At 47.8% G+C, this 4,808-nt stretch overlaps 1 pseudogene; it reads left to right on the top strand.

Moving 5' to 3' along the window:
• The first annotated feature begins 364 nt into the window (after positions 1 to 364).
• LOC146054605 (uncharacterized) lies at positions 365 to 1,910 on the top strand (annotated as a pseudogene).
• Positions 1,911 to 4,808: the final 2,898 nt, after the last annotated feature.

Below are 4,808 nucleotides of genomic sequence, written 5' to 3'. Positions count from 1 at the left end.
TGGCATGGTGGGACAAGAAGGGCGGTTTAACGCACAAGGAGGCTGGGTGTATGTGGACACATCTCTACACAAATATAAAATCAGTTATTGGTGACTGTGATATTTGCTATTGTGTATAAATATACATCTTATACAATAAAAGTAGAGTTATCTTGGTAACCGTTATGCTTTTATATATTCACTTTCTTACAGGACATATAAGGAGCAGGCTTCAAAATAAGACGACGTGGAAAGGGAAATTTTTCTCCGATCAAGCCAACTAAATACATCATATCTCCTTGAACCTCAGGAGGAGGAACAAAAGCAATTTTATTTTCTGGATAGAAAAATCCTAGCAACTAATTTGTTTCTCACCTTATACATGATGAGCCTCACAGGAGATAAACCACATGTGTGCTCTGAGTGTGACAAAGGCTTTACATATAAATCACAGCTTCTCAGACATCAGAGGAGTCACACAGGAGAGAAGCCATATAAATGTTCTGAATGTAGCAAATGTTTTTGCCAGAAGCGAAATCTTGTCCTACATCAGAGGCGTCACACAGGAGAGAAGCTACATGTGTGCTCTGAGTGTGACAAAGGCTTTATAAATAAATCAGAGCTGTGCATACATCAGAGGAGTCACACAGGAGAGAAGCCATTTACATGTTCTGAATGCAGCAAATGTTTTTACCAAAAGTCAGACCTTGTCCAACATCAGAGGAGTCACACAGGAGAGAAGCCACATGTGTGCTCTATGTGTGACAAAGGCTTTCCAAAGAAGTCACAGCTTCTTATACATCAGAGGATTCACACAGGAGAGAAACCATATAAATGTTCTGAATGCAGCAAATGTTTTTCCCAGAAGTCAAAGCTTGTCCTACATCAGAGGAGTCACACAGGAGAGAAACCATATAAATGTTCTGAATGCAGCAAATGTTTTTCCCAGAAGTCAAAGCTTATTATACATCAGATGAGTCACACAGGAGAGAAACCATATAAATGTTCTGAATGCAGTGAATATTTTTCCATTAAATCAAGTCTTGTCACACATCAGAGGAGTCACACAGGAGAGAGACCATATACATGTTCTGAATGCAGCAAATGTTTTTCCCAGAAGTCACAGCTTGTCAGACATCAGTGGAGTCACACAGGAGAGAAACCATATAAATGTTCTGAATGCAGCAAATGTTTTTCCCATAAGTCAGATCTTGTCCTACATCAGAGGATTCACACAGGAGAGAAGCCATATAAATGTTCTGAATGCAGCAAATGTTTTACCCGTAAGTCACATCTTGTCAGTCATCAGAGGAGTCACACAGGAGATAAACCATATAAATGTTCTGAATGCAGCAAATGTTTTTCCCAGAAGTCACATCTTGTCCTACATCAAAGGAGTCACACAGGAGAGAAGCCATATAAATGTTCTGAATGTAGCAAATGTTTTTCCCACAAGTCACATCTTGTCCTACATCAGAGGAGTCACACAGGAGAGAAGCCATATAAATGTTCTGAATGCAGCAAATGTTTTACCCGTAAGTCACATCTTGTCCGACATCAGAGGAGTCACACAGGAGAGAAACCATATAAATGTTCTGAATGCAGCAAATGTTTTACCCGCAAGTCACATCTTGTCCTACATCAGAGGAGTCACACAGGAGAGAAGCCATATAAATGTTCTGAATGCAGCAAATGTTTTTCCCACAAGTCACATCTTGTCAGTCATCAGAGGAGTCACACAGGAGAGAAGCCATATAAATGTTCTGAATGCAGCAAATGTTTTACCCGTAAGTCGCATCTTGTCCTACATCAGGAGTCACACAGGAGAGAAGCCATATAAATGTTCCGAATGCAGCAAATGTTTTTCCCACAAGTCACTTCTTGTCATTCATCAGAGGATTCACACAGGAGAGAAACTAAAATTGCTATGAATGCAGGTAGTGTTACTAGAAAGACCATACTGATCACTGGACTTGCTGTGAGGGCCTGAATGCAGCGGGATTCATAAGTAAAGAACATGTATCACCACAATATGCATTCAAGGGATACAATTTTTTCTTCAAGTGTTTTCTAAAAATTAGTATGATAAAGACAGGAGCGGTCTGACAAATGGAAATGAGGGCATTTTCTCCCTGGAACGGTCTTTCTTAGGAACTACAGCTGCAGTAGAACTACAGACAGGGGCTGCTGCTACTGTGCTCTGTAATATACAGCTGTTCTGCTGGTGCCGGTACTGAGCTCTGTAATATACAGCTGTACTGCTGGTGCTGAGCTTTGTAATATATGGCTGTTCTGCTGGTGCCGGTACTGAGCTCTGTAATATACAGCTATTCTGCTGGTGCTGGTACTGAGCTCTGCAAAGTACAGTTCTGCTGGTACTGAGCTGTGTAATATATAGCAATCCTTCTTATGCTGGGACTAGTAGAAGTAAAGCTGATTTATCCAGTTGAATTATTGGAGAGCCACTCGGTACTGGGATTCCATTTCTGACTGGCAGATCTTACAGTTCTGGATTACAGGCATGTTACTCCCCTGCCTGTAATCCAGAACTATAAGATCTGACAGTCAGAATGTGCAGCATAAACTTTGTGGGCCCCTTGACAAATTCTTGAAAGTTCCCCGACCCCAGCCTGTGTCCTTACAATGCCCCTTAGGAGCAGGAGAGAGGCGGGAGTGAGAGGGTGGGGGGAGAGGAGCAAGTTAAAGGAAGAGGAGGGTTTTTATAGAAAAAGAATGAGAGTATCAGGGAGAAAAAGAAAGGAGCAAGCGAGACGGAGAAGGAGTGAGCATGAGAGATTGAGTACAACACTCAAGCTGAAGCCTAGATGGGGGGATGGATGGACAGGGCATGGGCGGATAGACTATGGGGGCATTGACAGACAAATGGACAGACAGAGCACCATATGTGGGCATGAACAGAGAGAGAATCATATAGGGGTATATACAGATGGACATAGCACCATATGGGGGAATAGATGGATAGAAGGAGGCATAGACAAACGTACAAATAGAACACCATTCAGAGGTATGGATGGGAGGGGCCTAGACACAGGAATGTGTGGACAAGCGGACCGAACACCATAGACTAATGTTGGTGCATTGATAGACAGATGGACAGAGCACTAGATCAGGAGACAGACAGAGCCCCATATAGAGGAATAGATGGATGGGAGGCAGCATACACAGACAAACGTATGGTGAAAATACCATAAGGGGGTAAAGACGGACGGACAGGTGACTAGGAGGACAGACAGATCACCATATGGAGGAATAGATTGCCAGGAAGGGGCATACAGACATGGCTGGACCCTCTAACCATACAGAGTCAGAATCACTTTATTGCCAAGTATATCAATGTACAGCATACATAATACACAGGGAATTTGTTTCCAATAACCACTGCTCACACACAGTGTACAGTACAAACATAACAGACCAATATAATACAGGATCATTACTTGGGGGGGCGGGCGTCGGTTGTATTTACATACATGTTCCTAGTTCCGGGATTAGTGCAGTGGGGGTGGAATCGCTGACCTTTCACCTTTTTGAGTTTATTATGGAAGTTGCTTGGGGGAAAAAACTATTTCTGTGTCTGGCTGTACTAACATTGTACTTACTGGGAGTGAGGTGGGAGATGAAGCCACACAATATGTACCCGATTTGTGCTTGTACAGTGCCACATCCATCAGGTGCACAGTCCCGTCACCACTACTGCAGGTGAAGCCATGCTTCTGGATTCTGCACAACAAGCGGTTCTGCCTCACTTCCTGAACGTACACTGCCGGGATCTGCTTCCCTCCCAGTATGTTCACTGCCAGGCTCTGCCTCCCTCCCTGTACCTATACTGCCGGGCTCTGCCCCCTTCTCTGTACCTTTACTGCCAGGCTCTGCCCCCTTCTCTGTACCTTTACTGCCAGGCTCTGCCTCCTTCTCTGTACCTATACTGCCAGGCCCTGCCTCCCTCCCTGTATGTACACTGCCGGGCTCTGCCTCCTTCCCTGTACGTACGCTGCCGGGCTCTGCCTCCTTCCCTGTATGTACGCTGCCGGGCTCTGCCTCCTTCCCTGTACGTACGCTGCCGGGCTCTGCCTCCCTCCCTGTACGTACGCTGCCGGGCTCTGCCTCCCTCCCTGTACGTACGCTGCCGGGCTCTGCCTCCCTCCCTGTACGTACGCTGCCGGGCTCTGCCTCCCTCCCTGTTCGTACGCTGCCGGGCTCTGCCTCCCTCCCTGTTCGTACGCTGCCGGGCTCTGCCTCCCTCCCTGTTCGTACGCTGCCGGGCTCTGCCTCCCTCCCTGTTCGTACGCTGCCGGGCTCTGCCTCCCTCCCTGTACGTACGCTGCCGGGCTCTGCCTCCCTCCCTGTATGTACGCTGCCGGGCTCTGCCTCCCTCCCTGTATGTACGCTGCCGGGCTCTGCCTCCCTCCCTGTATGTACGCTGCCGGGCTCTGCCTCCCTCCCTGTATGTACGCTGCCGGGCTCTGCCTCCCTCCCTGTACGTATCCTGCCGGGCCCTGCCTCCCTCCCTGTATGTACGCTGCCGGGCCCTGCCTCCCTCCCTGTACGTACGCTGCCGGGCCCTGCCTCCCTCCCTGCACCTACGCTGCCGGGCCCTGCCTCCCTCCCTGCACCTACGCTGCCGGGCCCTGCCTCCCTCCCTGCACCTACGCTGCCGGGCCCTGCCTCCCTGTATAGGGGAGGGAGGAGGGGGAGTTACTACACTACACGATGTGGGGCAGGTGTAACGTTACTGACACTTGGTGAAAGAAGAACAAAAACCCCAAGTGTCACAGTGGTTTCCCTTTAGTGGGATCATTGAACTGGTT

This window comes from Crinia signifera, unplaced genomic scaffold, assembly GCF_055691185.1.
Source record: "Crinia signifera unplaced genomic scaffold, ASM5569118v1 HAP2_SCAFFOLD_270, whole genome shotgun sequence".
NCBI lineage: Eukaryota > Metazoa > Chordata > Amphibia > Anura > Myobatrachidae > Crinia > Crinia signifera.
This window is presented reverse-complemented; position numbering and strand designations above follow the sequence as displayed.